This window comes from Anoplophora glabripennis, unplaced genomic scaffold, assembly GCF_000390285.2.
Source record: "Anoplophora glabripennis isolate ALB-LARVAE unplaced genomic scaffold, Agla_2.0 scaffold369, whole genome shotgun sequence".
In the NCBI taxonomy this organism is placed as follows: Eukaryota; Metazoa; Arthropoda; class Insecta; order Coleoptera; family Cerambycidae; genus Anoplophora; species Anoplophora glabripennis.
In genome coordinates, this window is record NW_019416678.1 from 169,214 (window position 1) to 186,513 (window position 17,300).

A 17,300-nucleotide genomic window follows, 5' to 3' on the forward strand; every position below is an offset into this window, starting at 1 on the left:
TGTTTTTATTTCCTTTACAATATGAATGAATGTAAATGGAATTTGTATGTATGTACAGTGCGTACGATATTTTGTTGAGATAGAATTCTAAGAAGACACTAGCGTCACTTTTTTGGAATTAACCGCATTCGACACCTGAGGTAGAAAGACATTGGTGGAAAATTCAAGGCACGACCTTGTCGGAGTAAATTGTTACAGTAGTTCTTGGAATTCTAACTCAACAAATATTGTACGGACTGTATAAAGTAAACAGAAAAGACTCATTTAGCAGAAGAGGTACAGAAGTGGTTGAATGTGAAAGTTCAGAAAATTAATATTACCCTTTAGCTGGAAGATATTATAAATAAAAATGGACTCTTATGGAAAATGAATCTGTACATAATTCTGATTAAATACTTCTTATTTTCTTAATTTGCTTCAAACTCAAATTTAGTTGGAGCAATTGTAAATAACAAGGACACTTGATTTTGACTTCAAAAGAAAAATTGCAATGTAATCCATTATCATGTAGGTACTTAAAATGTTTTGTGGGTTGCATATGATAGAATACATGATACTTTATAATTTTTTATACAAATGTTTGTAGATTGGCATGTCGCAAAACATCGTCGAGCTCTACCCCAATTTTTTTAAATGAAATAATTCTATATAATATTATATTTGTATAGCTACCTGCTACCTATTTATAAAGAACATCTCTTCAGAAATGGTTTAATAGTTAATGGATCTGTTTTTAATAAAGAAAAAGAGAAATCTATTATTGCAGAATGATTATTGGCAGATTCTTATCATTTCAACAAGCCTTGTAAACATCTGACCAGTTACGAAGACCAGTGAAATTCATCCAGGGACTCTGATCTAATGTCATCGTTATTCCCTAGTATAAACGGACACACAAGTTAACGTGAAGCACTTGCAATGTCTTCTATTGAGTCAATATTTATAAACAAAATGAAAAAAGAAAATTTCAGACAATAAACTTGAAGTATACCGAATATATTGCAATTGCTCTTCTTTTTTTCCATCATAATTCCACGTATCACATTTAATTGGCGTAAGCACAAGTTACAGTTTAAATCCACTGATTCTTTAAGTTTCCCTAAAAGATCAAAAGAAAATTTAAATAGATCGATTCCTTCAAATTTGATGCATAATAATTTACCATTATTTGGCGGAATTTATTTGGCTACGTATTAATTCACATACGTATTGCTATGCCCAATATATACAGGGTGAGTCATTAATAATGGTACACAGCTTAATGGCAGATTGTTAACGTCAAAATATAGCGATTGAGCCAAACATGCCTTAATCAATTGTTGCTCATTTTCGTTCTAGGTGTTAAAGTTGAAAAAGTATTTTCTTTTTTATCTATATTTTAAGTATTGTTTTGAAAATTTGTTTTTTGAGGTGGCAAATACGAATATGCAAATAGTGTTGGGGTCACGTCTAGGGGGCGCTAGTTGTACTGTCCTGTCAATGTAAAAATATGTCTATATTTTTGTATTTTACAAATTTGAATTTTTTAACTAGAAATTGTTGAACTACGTTCAATTCTAAATAAACAAGGTATACTTGATACAAATCGATAAACTCAACTGTTTTCGAGATACAGACATTTTAAGTTTTTGAGATTCGACGGGAATTAAATTAGAAAATTATTTTTTCCAAAGTAGTACGCATGGACATAATAAATTGACAGCTGTCACTACAATACCATATTGTTTTCTACTCAATTTGATTAAGAAGTAGTTTTTTCCTTGTTATTTTTTAGAGAAGAGAATATCTTCATAAAAAAGGCTAAGAAAGTGCATTGAAGTTGCTGGTAGTTAATAATTTGTTAAGATATGCATAACAAAATCTTTAATTGCTGAAATGTTTGTTTTAATTCTTAATTCAGGCTCTAATTTAATTTCCGCCGAATCTCAAAAACTTAAAACATTTGTATCTCGAAAACGGTTTAGTTTATCGATTTGTAACTAGTACACCTTTTTTATTTAGAATTGAAAGTAGTTCAATAATTTGTAGTTAAAAAATTCAAAATTGTAAAATACAAAAAGTTAAACAGATTTTTACATTGATAGGCCAGTATAACTACCGCCCTCTAAACGTGACCCCAACACTGTTTGCATATTCGTATTTGCCTCCTCAAAAAACGTAGAACTACAAATTTTTAAAACAATCGGTCCATACATACTTAAAATTTAGATAAAAAAGAAAAATATTTTTTCAACTTTAACACCCTGTAGAACGAAAAGGAGCAATAACTGATTAAGGCATGTTTGGGTCAATCACTATATTTTGATGTTAACAATATGCCATTAAGCTGTGTACCGTTATTAATGACTCACCCTGTATATTTGAAATTTCTTGCTAAATGTGAAAATTACCAGATCATTCGCTTTCGCTAATTCCTGACTTTTTTCAACTATTGAAGGTAAATTAGCAGTTAGCAATTAGCATATTAATATTCTTATAATTAAACTTTTTTAGGGTAAGTATATGTTCCTGTTTTTTTTTCTTAGAATTAACTAAAGAATTACCTCTTTTATTATCCGAACGTAGCTAAGGACCATCCTGCACACATGAACTAATTATAATTGATAATATTGTTGTAGTGTGTTTATTTTTTATCATCATAATCATTTCACGGAAATAAAACATTTCTCCAGTTGAACTGTACTAATCTGGTAACCCTAGACTGAAAATTAATTGTTAAGAGACAGCTACCTACTATTCTTTTTTTCAAAAGCTCAAACAAAGTTTTTGTATTCTGTACTCGTATTATATTCTGGCGGAATACAAAATAACGGAAAAAATAATGTAGAACCTCCAAATGAAGTATCATATTGTAACCTAAATGAGAGTTTTGCAAAATACTGAGTTTTGAGGTATGAAATGTAAAATCATTAATGCAAAATTGTGAGTGCCTCATATGTAACAACCAAATATTTCAGTAAAACTTAATAATTTACGAAGTTTTTAGTTATTGATTGAATAAATTACTTCAAAAAATAATTCAATAAATAAATGAAAGGAAAACAAAGTCGAATAATATAAATTTATACCATCTGGCTAATAGTTTCAAATTAAAGAATGCATAACTAAAATGGTTTTTCAGAATGGAATAGGTAAATTCTCTAAATACTGTCCAGTCCACTTTTATCATTTTCAACACGTTCAAATACCTGAACTTATTTACCTTTCCATACAATGACACTGTTATTCTAACAAAGGATTATTTTGTGTTTATTATAAAAAAGCAAAGATAAATATTACTTTGTTCCTGCATGACTAACTTTGTCGAACAGCGTTACATTTTAAAAGATCAACTTCCTCCCTGTCTACATAAAATTGCAATTATGTCTCGCACATAGTTAATTTTTCATTCTATATGGGGTTATTTTTTACCATATCAGGAAAACATTAAATTCTCAATCTATTGAAACTGAAGCAACTTAGTCATCATCTAAATTTATAAAATCGACCTCCTTTACATTAGAAATCTTTAATCCTCATATTTTTGGAAGTAGAATTCGAAACACAGACATTCCAAATGAAACTAATAAAATAATAACTATAATCATTAGGAATAATTAGGGCTGATGTCGACTTAAGAAACTGTTAAATAACCATATTAAAACTCGTATCATCGTATTATAAAACGTCTTATTAAATCTTATCAGATTGATATTATTGCGGATGCCGTTATCGTTATTATTTTAGCCTTTAGGCAGTGTCAATATTTAAATGATAGAAAATATCACAGCGGATAAGTTCTGTTTTATTCTTTACCGCATCGACTTGACACTGTTTTGTGAAATGTATTATTTTCTCTTGATATAGTAACAGAACAGTTATCAACGAACTAAAGGCTCACAAATTATTAGAATGAACTACAATCGGATTAGTATTTAAATAGTATATTAAGTATTAAGGTCAGTAAGTGGCCTGTACTGACAATGACCGCAGTGGTTATGACGTTTTTTTGAACAAATATTGAATAAATTTAATGAAAACAAAAAAATGTTATGTTTTAAAAACACATAAAACAAACTAATCGTACATACACGAAAAAGTTTTCGCTTTGATTATTATTAAGAGACTAAATTTAATATTTATTGTTTACGTGACTATTAATTAGAAATTTCTCCAAGATAATATTTTTGCCACAACTTAAGCGTAATTTATGATTCAAGAAAGTGGGGATTTAGACTTAAAAAATGTTTCGCAAGTAGGATGCTCAGTTATAACTCCCGAGAACTTCAAGGAGAGATTTGAGAAAATCTTCAAGCTATTAGCTAAAAAAAATTTAAAATATCACAGAAAAAACTTACCTTACCTGACACGCAATCCGAAGGAGTTCTGCCACTATTCTGGCAAACCAAGGAATAGATATTTTAGGTCTTGAAAGACACGGTGGGTGGCGTTCGTCCTCTGTAGCTAAAGGATGTCGACGACTTTGTGAAAAATAAAAATCAATTTTCAAACAGGATTTTACATGGAAATTTAGTTGTTGTTTGTTCAAATTGTAATTTTAATTCTGTCTTTAATAAAAATTGATTTTTAAAATTCTACATTTATTAGATTACCTTAACGCCTCCTGATCCGTAAGTAATCACTTACCAGTCGCTAATTTAAATGTCTCTTAATTTAAGGTTTATTAAATGATTAAAACCGGCTAATAACACGACGTCACAAATTAAGTGGAGTGGGTCGTAGACCAGACCAGCGTAGTCTGTGGTGCATTGCTACAATAAAGACAGCATTCCAGGTTTGGTTTGTTTTTTCAAGAAACTCCTCCAGAAAGCGGTTTTTGAGATATCAATTCGACTTAAAGAGTCAGCGATTGGAAAATCATTGGAAATCATGACCTCATTGCACTATAACCCTATAACCCCATAACCCAAAAACACGAACTTGAACAATTTTAATCGTAGAAACTCACGATCGCTGATTGTGCAATCAGGAAAGTACGATTACGTTTTTTCAGTGCGATACAAAGAGGAAAAACTTTGGATGACATAGTAATACAAAACTGTATAGGTACTCTAAATCATGAGCTTAACAGGAATTTGCATGCCCTGGGTTAAGGGATTAAGGAGTTATAACAGAACTACAGACTCACTTCCTAGTAGTACACAACTTACCACATCTCGGATTATGGAGTTACGGGGTTATAGGATTACTGTTATGGGGTTACGGCGTTATGGAAGCATGCCAACTCAGTTATGTAGTTTCGGACTTCTGATGTATGAGATCCATGGCACCATACCGTTTCGTGTTTGTATATCCTCGCATATCTCAAGTTATGGGGTTATGGGATCAAGGGGGTCTGCATCTCACAGTTATGTAGTTTCAGACTGATATTTGAGATCCATGGCACCATATCGTTTCTTATTTATATATCTTCCCTCGCACATCCCAAGTTATGGGGTTATGAGATTATGGGGTCATGAGGTTAGGGAAACTTGAAACTAACTCATGTAATTTCGGACTCCTGATGTATGCGATCCATGATACAGTTTCATGTTTGTATATCCTTGCAATCCAAGTTATAAGGTTATGAGATTTTGGGGTCATGGGGTTAGGGTCGTGTAGCTTCGGTCTTCTGATGTATGAGGTCTATCTTTCGACAGAGTTTCGTAATTCTACACCCTCGCATAGCACGCATTATGGGGTTACAAGGTTATAGGGTTATGAAATTATAAAGTTATGGGGTTATCGTCCGGGTTATATACGGGAATTCTGACTTTAGATTCGTATTCAGCGCGTCAAAACACTGTAGGATACACTGGTCTGGTTCAGTCCATTTTCTTAACATATTGTGTACACTTAAACTAAATTGAGTTGAATCTGAAGGTAAGATGAGCAGTGGCAATTAGTAGAGTGGGGAACCATGGGTTTGCTGCTGCCTGCTTTTCCATTTCATTCTACATCAAGTGTGCACTATTTTTGTTTTGCTTAATTCAGGGCTCAAGAAAAATTTGTCAAGTTATATCATGATTACTTTGAAACAAAATGGGAATTGACTCATTTTTTTAATGAAATTTGATATTTTCTGATTAAGTTACAAGTTTTCGACAAGAGAAATTGCTAATATAGTTATTGCATATAGGGTTAATAAATAAATCTAGAAACGTCTGTTTAGCTCAGTGTTTTAAAAAAAAATGAACTATACAGGGTGTCCGGAAAGGTCATGTCAAAACTGAAGGGGTATACAGGGGAGGTCAAAATAGATACAGTACTTCATAAAAAATTTTTTCCTATCGGGCTTCGTTGTGGACTTATTCGCTTTCAAAGAAAGAAGTTTGAAAGACAAATCCCAATTATAACTTCTATGTCGTTACCATGACAGCAATGAAATTTGGGCAATTAGAGTAACTCATGGTAATGTTCATTTCCAAGTTTAAACTGATATTCAATATGCCTGGATTATATGTATAGGAGCAGACGAAATTATCCATTTAAATTTATATATCTTTAACAGCATTGCTAAATTTGGCATTTTTCTTTCATAGTTCGATTCCTCTCTCATTTTGCTAAAGAAAAGGGAGACCGTATATCAGTCGATATCTTGTACCGTTTTTGAGAAAATCGAATTTTATTTGCAACATACATTTATTGAATCAAAAATGTGATACTAACATTTTTGTAAAAATTTTGGTTTCTATAGAATTAAATGAAAGAAGAGAACTGTTAAGTAAGATATTCAGTATCTGCACCTTGAACTTCAATGTATTTTCTGAAATTGCTCTGCTGTACTCGAAATAACATGTGGTGATCATTTCTAATGATGTCGGCATATGTAATTATGCGATTTAATAATTCTTCCCTACTATTTACAGGAGTTTGCTAAACAAGACTATTAAGATGGCCCCAAATAAAAAATCGAGAGGATTAAGATCGGGAGACCGAGGCGGCCACGGAAAAAGACTACTTCGACCGATCTATCGATCGGGGAACGTGGTATTAAATAAAGCCCTTACTGCCCTGCTAAAATGGGGTGGTGCACCATCGGGCAGAAGCCACATGTTATTTCAAATAGTTAAAGGGAAGTCTTCCAATAACGGGTTAAGGTGTTCTTGCAGTAATTATAGGTATTTATACCTGTTTAAAATCAATGATGTGTGGTCCCATAACATAGGTAGCTTCCAATTATTCTCATCCCAACATTAATGATAAATATTTGTTTTGTCTGAATAATAGCAAGGGGGTTTTCGTCACTTCAAATAATGCAAATTCTATTTGGAATGCGGTTGGCGTAAATCCGAACATCTTCAGAAGCATTACATTCTGCAAGTTCATACATTATATGAATATCTGCAATATCTTCATAGCTAAAATCCTCCATGATACTGAATCAACAAATGGTGTTAAAATGATTTATGACAAATATCTAACTGCTTATACATATTTGTTGACAGTCATCTCAGTTTCCAAAGAAACCAAGATTTTTACAAAAACGTTACTTTGAAACAAGTTGCATTTTTGATACCATTCATGTATGTTGTTAATAAAATTCGATTTTCTCGAAAACGGTGCAAGATATGGACTGATATATGGTATACCTACCTTTTTTTTAAGCAAAGTGANCATTACTTTTCCTTTGTACCTTGGTTGTTCATTCATGTTTACGGAATTCGCGCAAAGTTGACAGTAATGACAGTTGACCCAACTTTTACCACCACGCCATGGCAATGTTGCCAGATTTCATCCATAATTTTACAAGCTCGTAATGAATAAATTGACGCTTTTATTCAAATAAAAAGTGAACTGACTTGTATTAAACACGAAAAAAATATGCAAGCTAATATGTGTTATATAAATTTCATTCTAAATAGCATACTTAGTTCGCTGAAATTAATTTGTGTAAGGTTGGTACTGCAACAAGACTCCTGTGTATAAACATAGGCATACTCTCCGCACCGCCCGCCCCGTAAGAGGTGTATCGAACGTCCTTAAATCAATGATGTGTGGTCCCATAACATAGGTAGCTTCCAATTATTCCCATCCCAACATTAATGATAAATATTTGTTTTGTCTGAATAATAACATGGGGGTTTTCGTCACTTCAAATAATGCAAATTCTATTTGGAAAGCGGTTGGCGTAAATCCGAACAGCTTCAGAAGCATTACATTCTGCAAGTTCGTACATTATATGAATATCTGCAATATCTTCATAGCTAAAATCCTCCATGATACTGAATCAACAAATGGTGTTAAAATGATTTATGACAAATATTTAACTGCTTATACATACTTGTTGACAGTCATCTCAATTTCCAAAGAAACCAAGATTTTTACAAAAACGTTACTTTGAAACAAGTTGCATTTTTGATACCATTCATGTATGTTGTTAATAAAATTCGATTTTCTCGAAAACGGTGCAAGATATGGACTGATATATGGTATACCTACCTTTTTTTTAAGCAAAGTGAGAGAGGATAAATTTAAATGGATAATTTCGTCTGCTCCTGTATAATCCAGGCATATTCAATATCGGTTTAAACCTAGAAATGAACATTGTCATGAGTTACTTTAATTACCCAAATTTCATTGTTGTCATGGTAACGACTTAGAAGTTATAATTGGAATTTGTTTTTCAAACTTCTTTCTTTGAAGGCGAATAACTCCACAACGAAGCCCGACAGGATTTTTTTTATGAAGTACTACTACTATTTTGACTTCCCATGTATATCCCTTTATTTTTGACATGACCTTTCCAGACACCCTGTATATTTAGAAAAATTTGGTTAAAGCCCGATTTTGATTGTTTTTTTTTTTCATTACAACTGATGAAACGAGTACAATTTTATGCAGTTCGCAATTGAATAAAGCTTAACATAAATTGCATCATAATTGTGTCTATGCCTTTGGCGTATGGATACTGATTTGATTGCATATTAAATTGTGCTCTAATTTTTGTAAATATTAATTAACAATATTCAGCGTTTTTTTAAATTTTGCTTGGGAAAGATATAAGAATACTTACATTAGGCCTTGTAATCAAACTCGAATTCGAACTTTCAAAAATGACGATCTTAAGGTCGTATGTCCAACTTAATGCGGACACACTGTATAAGTGCATATTATTTACGGATATTACATATTTGTTATCTTTTAGTAGGTACAATGTACAATCAGGAGGTAGATACACAATAAACTGACAAAATCTCCGATATTTTATTTATGAAGGTAAAAAGATAAGGAGATAAAATTTAAAATAAGCAATTTTTTGATATTCTAAATTTAGTCTAATGTTTACACTGATACGGTGAAACGTCGATTTTGGATGTTCTGTTAGTGTAACAGTAAACAACTGAAATTGTTAAACAAAATGTTTATTTGCATCGATTTTCATTTTGACTGAGATCGCAACACCACAAAGTATTCCTGCTGCAAGCGAATTCCTGCAGCGGCCTACTGGATTACGTATTCTCAGTTCTAAGAAGCGCCATTCCACCGAGTGCCGTTTCACCTGCACACATTAATACCTGTTTCGGCACTTTGCATTTCTAATTGTTATTAACAGAGCGCCCACACATTTCTGCAAAAGCTCCACGCGTGCGCGATTGCGGTGGTTTACCTACGCGCTGACATTTGAACAGCGTCCAAAGCCAAGTTGATCTGAGAATAGCACATGAACCGTTCTTCCACGGTCTACGAAACTAGTGTGTTGTGTGCATGTTGTGTGATACAGGATACCTGGCACGTTTGCAGGATTAGGTAAGTTCTGAATTGGGTTTGAATAATTTATTTTTTCTTCCTGGGGTATGACGTAGTATATCGTTTATTGCTCTATTAAATATGTGTTTTTTTTTAATATGTGGGATATCAAAGTATATCATAAATAAAGACGTGTTTAGATTTGCTATTTTGGCAATTGGCAATTTATAGAGGGTTATATTAAACAATTGTATTCGCAAAGCACTACAAATTTAGACCAATTTATTATCTTTGTTTGAAGTTTCATTTGGCGTATGCGTTGGAGCGCAAGAAACAGATATGTCAATTTTATAAATAACGTGTTATTAGTCGCCCACTGGCTATTTCTTTAAAGATAACACAAACTGTGGAGATTTTATTTATTTCACCTTGAAATTAATATATTCCAATTATGTAATTATTTCGAAACAGTAAAATTTTCAAGCAATAATAAATGGGTGTTTCTACTTTTTAAAACTAGTAATCTTTAAAATAAATATATTTAACAAAAGTCAAAAATCAAGTGATATTTTAATTTTATTTACTGTTTTCCAGAAATGTGCTAGACTGGTATGTAATACGTATTATTTTTGTCACTGTAAACACACATATATAGTAAATTTTAAACAACCTATGTGTTAACTAAACAATAAATGACCTCGATGAGTTCATGTGGGTGGACAATTTACAATTTTAATTTAATCCGAAATGAAAACTACATACATGGTTTGATACTTCACGAGCGGCAACAAAATAATTTAACACCTAGTATAATTACCTTTTGAATGTAAAATATTACGCGCCTGGAATTACATTTCTGTAATTATTCGATGAGTAATTCCTTTCTGCTTATTATATGCAAATTTAGGTTGTAAATAAAATCATAAATATAGGAATTGTTATTGCCGACACGAATGTCTTAAAATTACGGTCTAGCAATAATAAAAAAACACATTTTAATCATTTACCGAACGTCAAATCTAATTATAGATTTCATATTTGTTGTTGAGATATAACTGTCGAAATAACCTTAATGTTTTGCCATATTAAACATACCTAATTCGAATACTTCTGTATTTGAAATTTGTAAAGAGAAGTCAGTAAAACAAATTACCTGTAGTGGCATCATATTTACTTTATTTTATCCAATAAATGAAATAAACTGTTTTCTGATTTCTAACTTTAGCCATTAAAAAAGTACCTATATTTAAATTTCTAATTTTAAGAACACATAAAAATTATTGAAATAGTTTGAAAATCGTCATTGTAAAATTTTGGTAGGCAAAATTATTTTTTGTTAATTTTGCTCACAGGTGGCAAAATATCCAATAAATAAAGAAAACAAAAACGAAAACTGTGTAACTTCAGACAATACCACATTGCCTGACGTACATCAAAAAGTACTTCTTTAAGAATCATTTTCCAAAAAAGTTAAAATAATATTGTCCAGTCAGGCGATCTGGCACCCAAAAGATTAACGGAGAAGCGATATTGGAAATTAGTACGGCGGATTGTGAGATTTTCTATAGAACGCGGGTGTATATTCCGAAAATTAAAAATTCCGTTGCGGGTAAAAATAGCTTCGTCTGAGAATAAAATTGTAGCAGGGAAGTCCTGGCGTTGTTGATGATTTGCTCGCAAAAGTCTACACGTAAAAGATCTTACTGTATGGGTAGCAGGGCATGGACCCTTTGTGTACAAAACTGACACCATTCTTTTAATACTTGATAATACGTCTAGTACCTATTGTGACTTCCGTCACATAATCCATGGGATTGTAACTTTGTAACCAATCGCGGTTAGTATCAAGCGGGTATTATAAATTTCCCAACGTTTGGTACATGACAAATATAGAAAACGATTGGCGTACACTCGTTTTGCAGACGCCGCATTTTGTGTACAATTACTATATGTCGATGGCATAATATCACCAATTCGTGATTACTGTAATTATGTGCCACTGTAATAAAACACTATCCACTAATAACAAAGGCACTTGATTATTGCAATTTTGCCCACACTAGACTTACCACAGCGTGTTTAAATCAGCAATTTCATTACGTCTACATTTTGATCTTTTTTAACCGAATTCAGTAATCTTAGATAAAGAAGTAGTGAATTGTTTATTTATTTGCTAGAAAGTGTATTAAAATTGATAATGATCATGATATAATTTAATAATAGTAAAATTATTAGTTTAAGGAATTAATTATAGGTTTATGACTGATATAATGATATATGTATTTTTATAATAACTTTAAGCAGTTTGATCGCCTGTTAGTGCAACGTGTTATGTTACAAATAATAATTGATATAAATTATTAAACTTAAAATATTGAAGAGTATGTATTAATGTCAACAAAATCATATCTTTTTTTTCTTCACTTCTTGGACGAAACAGTATTTTATATTTGTAATATTTTATTATTTTGCATATTTTATTTATGAGGATGTCTAGGCATTTGATTACACAAGCACACAATTTTTTTTTTTTATAATTTTTAATAGCATGCTAATCCCCCCTGTATTTTGACTCGCTGAAGACGATGGAGCCAACAGACGTGTTAATATGAAATATTTTTTTATTCCTTTTTTCTCTAAAATGATTCCTTGTGCCATTTTAACCAATTTTGAGCATTATTAATATGACTAATTCCTAAAAAATACAATTTAAAGAAAAATTGCAAGAATAAAAAGTTTTTATTTTGACCTATTATCTTTATTTTTTAAATCTTAACTATTTTAACAAAAAATCTCGAGGTTTCCGCAGATTTTGAGCTATTTTTTGAGGTTAGGGAAAATCCTGACGTTATGGAGCAATTTTGAGCTGTCAATAAGTTGTAACGGACTGTTACGAAGTACTTTTTTCTTTAATCCTATGCACAGTTCATGTATTGGTACCTACCAATATGAATCGTGGAATAACGGAGATGCGAAACATAATTGTTAATTATTATTGTATTCACGTACACACCTAGGGTTGCCAATTTTTAGTTTCTTATTTTCCCCACAAGGCAGCGAAACATTCAGAACAAAGGTAAAAAATTAACGACATTTGTCTTACAAAAAAACTATATATTTTTAGTGAAACATGAATGCAATTTCGTTATTTGTAACTTATCTATCACAAAATATGCAATCAACTCTAAAACATACGAATAAGGCATATAAAATTAAAATATTAAGTTGAAATCAACTAAAAATGTAAATATTAGAGTTGAATATAACGTAACATAAACTAAAGAATAATACAAAAAATTCCAGTTGTATATTATAATGCGAAATTATTTATAAGCATTTATGTATACTTTTTTTACGTTAAATCAAAACATACAAACATCTAAGCAAGATTGAGAATCTGGCTGTTTTTTTTTTCAGGAAAATTATTGTTTATGTACAAAGGTATAAAATTAAGCATATTTGGCGTCCTGCTATGACTTCTTGCAGCGATAACTGTTAAAAAATTAGTCAAATGATGGACAATACCATTTATACACTACTCAAAAGACGGTAACAAAAATAATGAAATATATTCAAGAGACAGCAAAGTATGAAGCACGAATTTTTAGAAAATGTTTAGTTTTATAATTAAACAATAACATTGTTTCTACATTTATATATTTATTTATTACAACACTCATGTATTAATGATTATTGTTAATTGCATTTATATATAAATAAAAGTACATTAATTTTGTAGAATATTGAACATCAAAAACAGAAGACATATTGCAGTTTCTGTAATTGCAACTTTTGGCAATGATATTTTAAGACATTCTTAACTTTTTGAGGTTAAATTGTATTCATATATGTTTTAGTTTTTAAAATATACCGAAACATCGACCGAGTATAGAATTTCGTAAGTATTTGTTAACCCACTATCGATTAATTTGAATAATATTCTGTTAAGGTTTAACCCATAACATAGAAATTTTACTCTAAAAATTTACTTAATATAGTGGATAATGGATTGTTTTTTTAGTATTGTATTGTTTAAGATTTGGTTAAAGCTGCTAATTAGCGTCCTATTGCGGAAAAATTAAATAACAACAGAAAACCAGTTTTAACACTTTCTGAGCACCACCCCAATTCGGCCAATGCAATATCTAAAAATAACCTATTCAAATAAATACATATGGCGCTCTTTTTATTTTTAACACGAGCGCTGTGCCAATTTCAAATGAATTAACTGTGGTATAGTAATCCTTAAAAATTTGTTGAAATCTACATTGAATATTCAAATTGAGAAAGGCCGCAGCATTGTAGCTTACATGTTTTATTCCTAATTGATGACAACTCGTTGTGGTATATATTTTTAGAATATCGTTCTTACTCGGAATTTTAATTACAATGATACTTGAATAGCACAGGATATTTAGCAATATCCCAAACTCGATATCTTTAACATTTACAAGAGCGACGACTAAAAAATAGCTGCAGCAAGATATTTCAGATTATTCTGTTAACATTCAAGAACAGGTTTCATTTGACTTTACTGAAGAATTAAGGATAAGTATTTTATAAGATTTTACCTGTTTAAAATATTTCTGAAATATTTAGATACATTTTGGTAATTATACATTTTTTTTTTACAAAAAATTTGTCAAAAGCAATCATGATCTAAAAATTACAGTTTTTTCCGACATAAACATTATTCTGTGTGAAATGTTAATCAGTCCAGTTTTTAAATGATGATTATATATTAACTTAGTCATGTGCAAATACAGTGGACTAGATTGTTTCCAAAAAAAAAAAGGTAATTTTTGCTTTATACAGAATGTTAAAATAAGCAGAGAATAACCAAAGCATGCATATCAATTTTCCAAGTAATTATGAAATATTTTATCCCCGTTACGTGATTGATGTTGACACGAAATGTCACCATTTCTAGTTAAGTTTGCTTATATTTATTTGTGCGAACTATCGATCATAAGGTATGAGAGAATTGTTTATTTATAACTTTAATTTTCCAGAATATACCTATTTGTATACCTATTTTGTTTTATGGCTTCTATCGACTGGAAACGTGTAATTTCTGTTTGGGAAGAGAAAAAAGTCAGCAAAGGCCATATTCGGCGAAAATAGTCAACATGACTTTGATTTTTAGTCGACTTTGAAGTGTTTTTTTTCGGTTTCGGCTCATTATAAAAGAACCATTCCAAAGCTTGTTGGCTCGTTTCCATGTCAAACTTGTAATAAACCCATATCCCGCAACCCGTTATGATGCGTTGCATGAATGTAGAGTCCGAATTAGCTCGTTTAAGCATGTCTTCAGCAATATATTTACGATGCTCTTTTTGAAGAAAATTCAGTTCTTTTGCAACCAGCCGTGCTGGTTCCAAAACATTAACTAAAATGGTGCGAACTGATCCGTGAGATATGTTTAGTTCATGTCTCAAACTAAAATGGTTTGCAAGTACCATTTCCCTCACTTTATCGATGTTTTCTTTAGTTGAATATATTGAAGGATGACCAGAACGTGGCAAATCATCAACCACTCCTCTACCAAGTTTGAATGCATTTTACCATTCGCGTGCTTGTTTTTTCGATAAAACTGAATTACCGTACGTGTTTCCCAACATTTTCAACGATTCAACACAATAAAAATATAAATTATCCACTTATTATTGATATTCAAATGAATACACTTAACATAGAACAACAGTAGGTTTTTTTCCAGTTTATTTTTTCTAATTAATTTTACATGTTATAGTTCTTTAATTTTTAATGTAATCTAGTTTATGTTGCTTCATAATAGTAAGACATAAAGAGTAGAAAGAAAACTAAAATGAACGACCAATATTAAATGGAAAAAAAGCAAATAAAATTTAGTACCTATCTAACCAAAACTTTAATAAACACAGTAAATTGCAATAGTGACGGCAGCCTCTTACAAAAAATGACCAAAATAACCATAGTCAGTGACCTTAAGTAACCGGTAACATTAAAAAATAACCATGGAATATTTAAAATGACCAATTTTTTCATATGCTTCAATAATTTTATTAAAATCATTATTTACAGTTGTCAATAATTATTTTTCTCAGTTAAATATGATCAAACTTAACATTTTGTGTTAACTTTAAAATTTGTCAAAAAGGGCAAAGGACATGGGTACCCGCAATGCAACTTTTCTAAAATCTGGTATGTAGGACACACAACCAGAATGAGAACGAAGATGTTATATAATAAAGTACAATAATGTACAAAAAGCATTACAAAAGACCAATTCAAAAAAATAAAAAAATTTAAATTTTAAAATAACTAAAAAATGATCAGTCATCATAGTCATTTTTAGTTAAATTTTAGAAAGAATGTTTCCAGCATATAAATATATTTGAATCATAGTTTCAATTACTAACTCACGTTTCAAGTTACTTTGACGTACGACGTAACACCGACTTCACGGTTCTGCCCTGTGTCTGATCTAAAAATAAAGACGTCAGATGATACAGTGTATAAAAAATGCAGCAAAATCCATTACAACTACGTTATTTTTTAATCGAAAGTACTTGCACAGCATATTATTTTAAAGCGGTTTTTTTATTACCGAATGAAATTTTAATTGATTGCATTAATTACATCTGAAATAGAACAGAATATTTATTTATTGGTCTACATTAATACATAACATATTATAGTAGCATAGGTAAAGTAATTTTGGTATCTCAAGTGCCTCCTGTTGGAGGAGTAAATTCTTATCCATAAATTGAGCCTAATAAGCTCTATCATTAGAGATATTCAATCAAATTTGACATAAATTAAAATCATTATAAAGGTAATATTGAGCTATTTGTGTGTTTATTGATTATCTAATTTTTTTTTTAACAAAAAGTTAAATGTACCTACCACAATAAACAAACTTCGTTCAGTATAATATACAATATATGCTTAAGTCTATTATTTTTCCTAGTTAACAATTTTATTTGTATTCCCGTCATTAATATAAATAATTATACTTCCATCATTACTCAGTCCGATATAATGTTTTTCAAAAAATGTATAATAACTATTTATAGCGCATTATGTAGATTTATTATATTTTGCAAAGATAAACATTTCTTTCCTTGCTTTCTCGGCAAAAGTAAACAACAGCGAAATGATCGAATATATTACCAAGGCTATGCAAAAAATCGTATTAGCACATTGTGCAATTTGGAAAGATAAGAAAATACGTTAATAATTAATTTTCATCTGATAGGTTTCGTAATATATTAAGGATATAGTCTTATTAGACTTTTGAGAATTTTAGTGCAAACATACATACATACATTTTTTACAATCGAATTCTACACTGAAAGAAATGCGTTTTATTCTTTATTAGAATTCTATATGCCATTATAAGACCATTATATACTATATGTGACAGTTAAACAGGTGAATATTGGATATAAAACGCGTATTGCTAGCACAGTTGTATAGTGACTATAAACCTTATTCTTTATTAAATTATTGTATAACTAGTATACAACGTTTTTTATACCCTTTACGAAATAATAGCAATAACTGTTATTAAAGTGTTCCATATCGTTATTAGAACATCTAGTACTGGTTATAAGTTTTATAATAATAAATGTATTAAACTGTTGTAT

The 17,300-nt window shown here is 30.6% G+C and overlaps 1 protein-coding gene across 1 annotated transcript in view; it reads left to right on the forward strand.

Moving 5' to 3' along the window:
- The first annotated feature begins 9,606 nt into the window (after positions 1 to 9,606).
- The window catches only part of LOC108908157 (adhesive plaque matrix protein), a 56,190-nt gene continuing 48,496 nt past the window's right edge, over positions 9,607 to 17,300 (forward strand). Inside the window, exon 1 of the mRNA XM_023455221.1 lies at positions 9,607 to 9,729. The gene's annotated coding sequence lies outside the window, so the exon portion shown is untranslated. The remainder of the gene's footprint in view (positions 9,730 to 17,300) is intronic.